General features: G+C 42.7%; 1 protein-coding gene across 1 annotated transcript in view; it reads right to left on the reverse strand.

The window, feature by feature from the left end:
- IL17REL (interleukin 17 receptor E like) overlaps positions 1–11180 on the reverse strand; it is a 61418-nt gene extending 50238 nt beyond the window's left edge. Inside the window, exon 1 of the mRNA XM_087766423.1 lies at positions 11090–11180. The gene's annotated coding sequence lies outside the window, so the exon portion shown is untranslated. The remainder of the gene's footprint in view (positions 1–11089) is intronic.

An 11180-nucleotide genomic window follows, 5' to 3' on the forward strand; every position in this document is an offset into this window, starting at 1 on the left:
TTCCTTCTGGATTTCATCATGTCAGCTTTAGATCAGTTTTAACAAATTTCTTTTCTGCAAATTCTATGTATCAATGGGAATTTTGTTTCTAGAGTGATGTACCAGGCAGGTTCACTGGAATCCAAAGGCATTCTTATGTCTACTTATTTTCCTGTTTTTCTAATGTGTTGAATAAAAAGAAAAACAGCTTTGCTGAGGTGGGTAGTCTTGGAAGACTGGTTTCTTTGTTTTCATCAGCAGGAAAAACAGATTCTTTTACCCTAGAAAATTGTGCCTTGAACTTATTTCACGTATTATTTAATTGTATCAACAGAAGCCTCTTGTACTATAGCCTATCTCCAGTTTTTGGATTTTCAACACACTTGGGAAGTATGCATGCTTTGCCAAAGAAGCTCATCATCACCAGCTCTGAAAGCAGGGTACGAGTCACAACACCTCAATACCTGTTAGCATAACAAAATGCCCAGGAGTGCCTTTCGGGGTGCTACCTGGCACAGTCCCACTACCCATCGCAAGGAACAAGTACTCCAAAAAACACACTCTCTGGTTCATATGGAGGCTATATGTGGTGTGTTCTGCCCATAGGTGGAATAGGGAGTTATTCCTCCATAGAAATAGAAATAGAAATAGAAATAGAAATAGAAATAGAAATAGAAATAGAAATAGAAATAGAAATAGAAATAGAAATAGAAATAGAAATAGAAATGGCTTTCTCACAACCGAGAGAGATATCTTTCAGTAGGACAGTGCCAGAACCCAAGAAGTCCTTCGTGCTCTTGCAAAACCTTTTGCATCAGTTAAAGTAGGGAATACACAATTAACACCATCTGCTAGGATCTGGCTTTACCAATATTTTCTTTTAATAAACAGGTAAAAGACAATGTCTACTCTGCCAATGTAGCTACTATACTTGTTTTTTAGATACTTTCACGTGAGTCTAGTTTGTCAATTTTCCAGTAAGACTGTATTTTTGGAAGATAAAGAACTGTCTCAATCACAGTACTGAACAAACTGTTATTTAATTATTTTGTTTAAAAAATAAAAATGAATTTTTTTCATCTCTACATAAAAAACCACCAGATCAAAGATCTGCCCAGTACACTCTCCTGTGCCTAACAGAATCAGTAGCAGATGCTTAGAAAAAATAAGAAAGGAGTTAAATATGCTACTTCCATGGATTATTTTAACCTATAGGCTTCCAAGTTCTAATGACTTGGATCTTATGGACTTCCTGAACTGAAAGCCATGTGCACATTGCTGTTTTTAATAGCTGTTTCTGGACCTTTCCTACATGAATTTGTACAACAACTCTTTGCATCTATTTATCCTTTTGGTTTTCAAAACTTCTTGTGGCTATGAGTCACACAATTAAACTATGTTTATTTGCTTTGTTTTGATTTTAAAACTGCTTCCAAATAGTTCAGTTGGGTTCTCCCCTTGTTCTTCCTTTAGAAAAAATAGAGAATATCCATTCACATCTCACCTTTGCTAAAATAGCCACAATTTTATTGATTTCTAGCATATCTCCCCTATTTTTATTAAGATTAAGAATATACCTCTTCATTTTTACTATACCCTTTTGTAAGATAGGGGATCCCGCACACAATATTCAGGAGTGAGCAGATCAAGGATCTTTTTACACAATAGCATAGTGATATTGACTGAATCATCAGAAGCATGATGTCCCTCTACCAAAAAGCCATTCTGTCTCTCCTTAGCATATCATTTACCAGTATGTCTCCTGCAAGCAAGCCAGTTCAGCTCACACCACAGTTAGTAGTTTTGCAACTTCAATTTCAATTGCAATTTGACCGTGTAGAATACTGTTTGATTACTGTTTCAGATATTAATCTTATTCTTTTGGAGTATTTGTTTTAAACTGAGATCTGAGACAATTCCTCCAACTCACCCTTCAGTAGGTTCCTATGTAATGAACTCAACTGCAAGCAAGCACTTCATTTTTTTTTAGTGTATCATTAGATTCCTCGAGCAAAAGGCGTCCTTTCATATCTCCATTACTAGTCAGCTCCATAGACTTTTTAGGAGGCTTACTTCTCATCTTTGGTTAAAAAAGGCTAGTATTGACCTTTGTTTAAAATATTGCATTGGGAGCTGCAAAAAGATGTTTTCTTACAGGCGGCATTTTGGGGGATATCTTATATATGTACTATTCTGAGTTTTCCCTACATTACTTTTAAAGAAGCTCCTTGTGCCTGGAAAGCTTCTACCCTTTGTCGTGGTTTAACCCCAGCCAGCAACTAAGCACCACACAGCTGCTCACTCACTCCCCCCTGGTGGGATGGGGGAGACAATCGGAAGGGGTAAAAGGGAGAAAAACTCGTGGGTTGAGATAAGAACAGTTTAATAATTGAAGGGTAATAAATTAGAACAGTTAAATAGGCAAAGCAAAAACCGTGCACGCAAACAAAGCAAACCAAGGAATTAATTCACTGCTTCCCATGGGCAGGCAGGTGTTCAGCCATCCCCAGGAAAGCAGGGATCCATCACACCTAACGGTTACTCAGGAAGACAAACGCCATCACACCCAATGTCCCCCCCCTTCCTTCTTCTTCCCCCCAGCTTATACACTGAGCATGACGTCACATGGTATAGAATAGCCCTTGGGCCAGTCTGGGTCAGCACCTCCCCCCCCCCCGGCTGTGCCCCCTCCCAGCTTCTTGTGCACCCGGCAGAGCAGGGGAAGCTGAGGAGTCCTTGACCAGTGTGAGCGCCACTTAGCACCTATTTAGCAACAGCTTAGCACTACTTAGCAAGAAACAAAGCATCAGCGTATCATCGACATTGTTCTCATCCTAAACCCAAAACACAGCCCCATACCGGCTACCAAGACGAAAATTAACTCTGTCCCAGCTGAAACCAGGACACCTTTCAACTGCTCCTTTTAACTTCCTTTTGGAGACTTATTAATCTTATATAGTTCCTTTTTTACTTATGCATTAGCATAGCACATTTTTTTGGATATTGAACTTGTGCCACTATTGAAGAGCGGCTTTTTGAGTGGCTGCTTGGAAAGAGTTCTTTCTCTGCCTGTGGGGTCTGTGATTACTTGCTCCAAGCAACAGTCATTTGTAGTGTTTACAAATTTACTTTCTGCATCAAGCCCTGAGGTAACACTCCTCCAGTTTCCATAGAAATGACTGATGTCGCTCACTTATTAGGTTTTCTCCTCACTTACTGTTTCTGGTATTTCTTAGCACACCTCTGTCCCCTTCTGAATAAGGTGGTTAGTAGCGCTGCTCTAACAGCGTACCCTTTCTACGCAGGAACAGTGCTTCGGTCCAGTTTCTGTAATACCTGTTATTAAGTTCAGCAGGCAACAACCTTATTGTTATTTACTTTATCTGACAGTAAGCTTTTTTAAAAGCATGTCTAAACTAGCACAATCTATTTTACCATTCCTACATAATTTATATCCTGGAATTACAGCGTTCATCCATTGTTTTTATTACGTCATGTTATGGAACCCCCATGAGGGTAACATTCCCACTAAAAGCTGGGCAGTATAAGAGACCCATACCATGTTTTTTGAAAACTATCATTTATGTAGGAGAATCTGTGCATGTGAAATTTATATGGGCATTAGCTCTTAGGCTCCCTGCTCAAACGGAACTCTAATTCTTGATAATAATTATTGAAAATAATTTCTTGATAACAGATTTCTTTTATTCCTTGCTCCTCAATACACCTTACCTATATTTTAATCAACTTTTGTCTTGTGTTTGACATTTTTATTACTTCATCCCTGAAGAACAGATGATAGCAAATTATGTACTATCCTGCTTCTACCAACGTTCCCTCCATCTTAAGAATAAAGACTCTTAAAAAAACCCTTAATAGAAGCAGCACCTTTTGCACTTTGGTAATATAGACACTTTGTTCCCTAAAGCTTTATTGGAGCGCTGGTCAAGGATATAGAAAACCCAAAATTTAAACATTTCTCAGTTCAAGAAGGTTTGAGTCCAAGTCTTGCACATTTCAGGATGGTAGCCTGACTGCTCAGGTTTTTTTAATAAAATGCAGAGGTAGACCATAGAGGACAGAGCAAAATCCAGTATTTCCCATTCTCCATTTTCTCTTGGGTCAAGCCTGATCTCTGGACCATCAGCCCAGGTCCCTTCTTCTTAACTGCTCTCTGGCTTCACAAATTTTGCATGCTTGGCTACACACTTGGCCTATTTCAAGAGAGGCCACAAATATAATTCCACCATTGCTCAAGTGTGTTCAAGGAGCATTACATGGGAATAAAAGTTAGGACAGACATGCCTACGCAGCCAGACATGGATTTTGTGACTTGTTGTGTAGAAGTTTAGGCACAGAACTCCACACAGATTTCCACCTTGGCTACATATTTACCGAGTTTGTTGAAATGAACATGCCAGTATTTAGGCTGGAAGGCATGTCCCTGTCACATCCATACTGGAGTAGTCCCAGCCTTCTTTGGAGCACAATAGCCACGTTCACACTACATTTTGCAAGAGCATCCTGTGGTACAGCACTAAGTACTTTCATGTCTCACCAACACAGGCACACATATCTTATTATTATTATTCCATCTGTTTTGAGATGAAGGGCCATGGCCAGCACAGTCCCATGGCTCCTCTTTTAATTTAGTGTGCAGTCGCACTGCCTGCACCAGGCAACAGACTTCTTGCCTCAGGGCCACTCACATCAGCCACAGGACAGCTGAGTGTTTATAACTTAACAGCTTCTTGTCATGTTGGGCAAGCTCTGGAGCGGAGCTGTGTGGGGTGCTACTGTCATCACAACAAAATATTCGCAATGATTCAGAACTACTTGGGAGCTGCACTTTTCCAGGAGTGTGCCTACATCTCCTGTCCCGAGTGAGCCTGCACAGCCAGGGCAGATACTCAGTGGAGGGTACCAGCAGGGCACGTAAGACCCACAGAGCCACAAGACAGGCTGGTGAAACAGGAGCTCCCCAAGTGCTCCTGTATCAGCATGTTACTGCTTCATTGTCCAAAAACAATCACTCCTTATTTCATCTCCATGATCCAAGAGGACCTTTACTCTCTTCCCCCAGCCCGTCCCTTTCCTACAAGAGTGACAAGTATTCAGCAACGATGGCAAACATTACAGTAGGTAGCACCTTAGAAGCATTCCCTACAACCTGTAGAAGCAGCCAAAACGCATCCAGAACTGCAGGTAGAGGCTAGAAATATCATTCATGCACAAGTCTGCAGTACAAGGGGCAAATGAAATGCTCAGTGGGGTGTGAGAAGGCTGTTATTTCACCTGGTTCATGCTGTACTATAAGCAGGCACTTCTAGCTAGACCCAAAGTTGAAGAGATTGCACAGTTTTTGCAGTTACCCTGTATTTGGGCCCCTTTGGAAAATGCAACTTTCAAATGGCCTTAAGCAGAGGCAGGTCAGGTGCACCAGACACCGAGGGATTAAGTCCTATGTATGCAACTACTATTAAAATCACGTATACTCTATCTAGGCAGCAATGTCTAGCTAAGAAGTGATTTACTTCCAGGTAGAACTACTAGCCATAGTGTTGTGTCCAGTGATACTGTTTCCCTGCCAAAGCAAGCCAATTTCTCCTGTGAGTAACCAAGAGTTCCTCCTTCTATCTACTTCTCTCACCACCCACAGTGCCAGGAAAAAGGCAGGAACGGATGAAGCATTGCTGGAAGATTGCCCCTGCCCTCACCTTTCTCCCCCAATACAAATACCCACATTAACACACTTCTCTGCCGAGTACTCTCAGTGGAGCGCACTGACCTGAACAGACTCATTGCTGCTCCTCTGGACTGGTATCAGCAGTATTATATTCACTACTACACTCTGGGAAAATGCAGTTTTTTACTTAGTACAATCAATCAGGATCATTCTCAAAGATGATGACCTCTAATCAGCATGAGATTTTTCCTGTATCCAACTACTTTAGTTTTAGTTTCAGTTTCTTCTGTCCCAGTTGCTTTGCTTCTTTTCAGATACTTGTTTTAATAGCAAAACTGCATTTAGTTTATGTTTTTCCTTTAAATTTTTTCTGAATCTTCCCTTTTTGAGGAAAGGATAATGCAGGGTATGCCGAAGGTGAGAGCATCTGCTTGATAGGTAGACATAGCTTTGGAAAGGGCAAACCTGGACTTAGTAGCTGGTAAGAAGGGGAAAACAAGAGGAACGTGAGGATTTTGGACATTTGAGAGGAGCCTGTGGGACTACACAAAACTCAGTAAAGAATGTGCAGAGGAAGGGGATCAAGGAGGAACAAAGGGGGAACAGACAGAAAGGAGCCAGCTGCATCTAAACAGCGTCTGGTCAGTAGGCACGTGACCAAGCTCTGAGCTTGACGAGCCCAGTCTGTCCTATCTTCTTACTGAATCCCTTCTTAACCATCCCTCTGTCATTTCACTCTACCCCACGTGTGGGAACACCATGAGGACAAGGTGCCAGGAGGGTTTGGACTATTTTCTTCCCTTTCTCAAAAACCTCTTCTGCTATGTTGCCCCACACGATGATGGCATCAATGTACTGCAGGTGTTCCGGAGCCCCACCCTGTTCCAGTACAGTCTGGATCAGTCTATGGCAAATGGTGGGGCTGTTTCCACCCCTGGGGCAGCCGATTCCAGGTTTACTGGACGCCACTCCAAGTGAGAGCAAACTGAGGCCTGCACTCTGCTGACAAAGGGATTGAGAAAAACGCATTAGCGATGTCAATTGTGGCATACCACTTGGCTGCCTTTGACTCCAGTTCGTATTGAAGTTCTGGCATGTCCAGCATGGCAGCACTTGGCGGCGGCATGACTTCATTCAGGCTGCGATAGTCTACTGCTAGTCTCCACACTCCATTCGACTTTCGCACTGGCCATACGGGACTGTTAAAGGGTGAGTGAGTCTTGCTGATCACTCCTTGGCTCTCTGGTCAACGAATCAGCTTATGGCTGGGAATCAGGGAGTCTCAGTTGGTGCGATATTGCCACCGGTGCACCATTGTGGTAGCTATTGGCACCTGTTCTTCAACCCTCAGCAACCCCAGAACGGAAGGGTCCTCTGAGAGACTGCTGGACAGCTGTTTAATTTCGTCCATCTCCAAGGCAGCTATACCAAAAGCCCACCGGTACCCTTTTGGGTCCTTGAAATACCCTCTTCTGAGGTAGTCTATACCAAGGATGCACGGGGCCTCTGGGCCAGTCACAACGGGGGGCTTTTGCCAGTCATTCCCAATTAGACTCACTTCAGCCTCCAATACAGTCAGCTCTTGGGATCCCCCTGTCACTCCAGAAATACAGATGGGTTCTGCCCCTTTATAGCTTGATGGCAATTAGGGTACACTGTGCACCAGTGTCCACTGGAGCCTTATAGTCCTGTGGGTCTGATGTGCCAGGCCATTGAATTCACACAGTCCCGTAAACCCAGTTGTCCCTTTCCTCCACCTGGATGGAGGCAGGGCTCCTCTAATTCTGGTGATAGCATCTGGTACTCACTTGTTGTAAATATGAGTCAGGAGTTCCTTCATTACAATCAGCAATAAGATCAGCCCTTCTACTCTGTCTGCGGAACTGTCCACTGGAAACTGGAGCAGCAATTTTCCTGGAAGAAGACCCTTGTGTGATTGTTTTTCCTTGCAACTTGCGTACCTGTGCCTCTAGGGTCGAGGTGGGTTTTCCATCCCACTTCCTCATGTCCTCTCCATGGTCATGCAGGTAAAAACCACAGGGTGGCCCGTGGTGTGTACCGCCTATATCCTTCCTCTTGAGCAGAGGAATGCTTGCTCCTAATAGCTGAGATACTGGTCTGAACAGGTAGGGAGTAGGATCTATACTCTTTGAGTCGCTGGACCAGTTTCTCCACAGCCGAGACTAGGGAGGAAGAGAGACTTTCTTTGTATTGCCGGAATTGGCCAGCCAATTCATCCACCATTTGTCCATCTCCATCTTTCCAGGTCATTACTGCCAATGAGTTGGCATATGACGATGGTGTGCTTTGTACAAACTTCCACCACATGGGCCACGTGCACTTGACTTCATCTGGATCTTTGGATAACTGCTTGTTGTCCACGTCATCATAAATCACCTCCAGCATGGCTAATTCTCTCAGGTACTGGATACCTCTCTCCATGGTTGTCCACTTGCCTGGGTGACCTATAACGTCTTCCTTGAATCTTCCTTCCACCTTTCCTTCACGCCTGACAGGAGTCACCTCCAGAGGCTGAGGACTTGTGCCCCTTTTCCAATCACTTTGTCAATGCCCCCTTCCCTAGAAAGGGATCCCAGCTGCTTGGTTTCCCTACCCTCTAATTCCAGGCTACTGGCCCCATTATCCCAGCATCAGAGCAGCCAGGTGACAATGCGTTCACCTGGACGATAGCTGAAATCCTTTCACATATCTCGCAGCTCACCCAGCGATAGAGATTGGGTGGTTACCATCTCTTTTATGAGTTCTTCCTTTTCCTCCTCCTGTTCTCGTGATGGCCCTGTTCTAGAGTAGTCTGCCTCCTCGCCGTCGAGACAGTATGCTTCTTCCGCCTGCTCCCTCTTAGGAGGAGCTTCCTCATCCCTTTCTAAACAAGCTGACTTCCACTTCCAAGATTTCTTCCTGTGTATTGGGGCGACTGATACCAGCACAGGTTGGTTCCCTGGTTTATCTGCAGTGCCTGTCACCAGGGTTTGAGTAGCTGCAGTGCCTGTCACAGAGGCAGATCTCTGGATCGTATTCTTAAATAGTTGTTTAATCCTAAACAAGACCTGAACCACATTCAGGAGACATAGCAATAGGAACATGCTGGTTTGAACATCCCAATGATACTCAAAGTTCCGAAGAGCTGTTGTAACTAGCCTGAATGAGAAAGGGAAGGTGAAGGAGTAGGGAAAGGTTTCCCCCCCCCATCTCCCCCATAGATTGGAGAAGAGGTAGAAAGTATAATTATTAATAGTTTCTGAGAGATGGCTCCCAAACTACGGGGATGACGGCAGTGCTGAGTACAATTCTGTGACAGATAATTTTGTCATACCATAAGCCACTGCTGCACAGTCCAGCAAAGCAATAACGGTAATCCAGCTCCCAGAGGTGATAAGCAGCACTGCAGGGAGCGCATATGGCAAGTAAGGTGTTACGTAACACGCCTCTGAGAGCAAATAAATCAACATTGCGACTAGCGACTACTAAACTAATATAATGAATGCTCATCACAGATTTGTTTTAACACACTCTGGTCAGATCTGTCATTATCTCGAACCCTTCGAGCCCCATGTTGGGTGCCAAAAAGGACTGTTGTGGTTTAACCCCAGTCGGCAACTGACCACCACACAGCTGATCGCTCACCCTCCTCTCCGCTGTGGGATGGGGGAGAGAATTGGGAAAAAAAAAAGTAAAACCTGTGAGTTGAGATAAAGACAGTTTAATAGGACAGCAGAGGAAGAGAAAATAATAATAATGATAAAAGAATATACAAAGCAAGTGATGCACAATGCAATTGCTCACCACCCACTGACCAATGCCCAGCCCGTCCCTGAGCCACGATTATTGCCCCCCAGCCAACTCCCCCCAGTTTATATACTGAGCATGACGTCATACGGTATGGAATAGCCCTTTGGCCAGCCTGGGTCAACTGTCCCAGCTGTGCCCCTTCCCAGCTTCTTTTGCACCAGGCAGAGCATGGGAAGCTGAAAAGTCCTTGACTAGTGTAAGCACTACTTAGCAATAACTAAAACATCAGTGTGTGATCAACATTATTCTCTTACTAAAACCAAAACACAGCACTATACCAGCTACTAGGAAGAAAAGTAACCCTATCCCAGCCGAAACCAGGACAATAATAAACACAAAATAAGACAAAAAAACCCTGTAAAGTATCGGTTTTCTTGGTAAACTATTGCTAACTAATCCTACCAGCCCCTCTGGACGTATTTGTCTGTCTGCTGCATCTTTTCTTACACCTAGTAGACAAGTTTTCAGCAAGTGGTTGTCACCTTTGGTATTGGTCTGGTAGTGTGTCCAGCACAATGTAACTTAGATCTTTTATTTAGCTTCCCAAACACAACTGTAATGAAAATAGTAAAAACGACTCCTGTCTACATACAGTACACTCAGTTGTACAAACTGAATACAACTAAATTCTGCTTTTAAGTAAATTAAATGAATGCAGGCACAGACCAAAGACAAAAAATGTAATAAAATTAATAACATCCTCAGTAAGATTCAAAAGCATAGAAAAAATATTTTATTTCTTCCATTGTAACAAAGATTTTTGGGCTGAACTACACACTACAGAGTTCCCAAATAACTGGTTCACTTGAAGTCATTGTCATGAGACCTGTATAATACTGGAAGAAGGAATTTGTCAGGTTTCCTATGAAGTCATAGGAATATTCTTCTACATACACAATTAACTTAGTGCTCCATTTTAAACTGAAGCTACTATAGCAATAAAACATTTCTTAGACTTTAAAGCAATTTCCAGAATGAGCTCTCCTTGACCAGAATGTAATGCCATATCCTCCATACCTGTTTCCAGAAAAATTAAAATTTTTCTGTATTCTTGCCTTTTTTCCATTTTTTTTTTTTTACTATTGAGAACAACCTTGTTTGTGTCTTCTTGTACCTGCGTACATAATTTTGCTGTGACTAGGGCTGAAGGAAATTTGGTTGGGCTGGTGTTGACTTCAGTCACCCATTGCTTAAAGTCTTGCCCAAGAATAATATCGGCCCTATTGGACTCAAAACTGTTCTTCCTGGGTTCAAAAGTATTTTGAGCCTTCTTCATGGTATAGTCAACCTTTCTGTTTTAAAAATGAGATTTGAATTACAATAGGAGTTTGGGACCTTTACTATGCTTTTCTAATACTTCTTCCTCCATCACTACAGTTATACTATAAGTAAATGTGTACAATTGTGTAAGAGGCTGCCACAACAATAAATTCAAATTGCAACCATTTTGGTTACATCAGTGGAAAAAAAAACCAACAAAAAACCCCAACAACACAACAGTATTTGTCCCTTAAAAAAATGTATTCATTACAAGCTAATCCTTTGCTACTTTTAAAAACAAAACAAAAACAAAAACAAAACAAAAAAACCCCCAAAACATTACTCAAGAAATACCTTTATCTGTGTCTACATCTCTCTTGCTGATTTTTTCTTCGGCCTCCTGTGGTATTCTACTGCTGGCATTTAAACAACTCGCTTGAAGGAG

The sequence above is a fragment of the Nipponia nippon genome, unplaced genomic scaffold (assembly GCF_047370975.1).
Source record: "Nipponia nippon isolate SJK-2023a ecotype South Korea unplaced genomic scaffold, ASM4737097v1 scaffold_3, whole genome shotgun sequence".
In the NCBI taxonomy this organism is placed as follows: Eukaryota; Metazoa; Chordata; class Aves; order Pelecaniformes; family Threskiornithidae; genus Nipponia; species Nipponia nippon.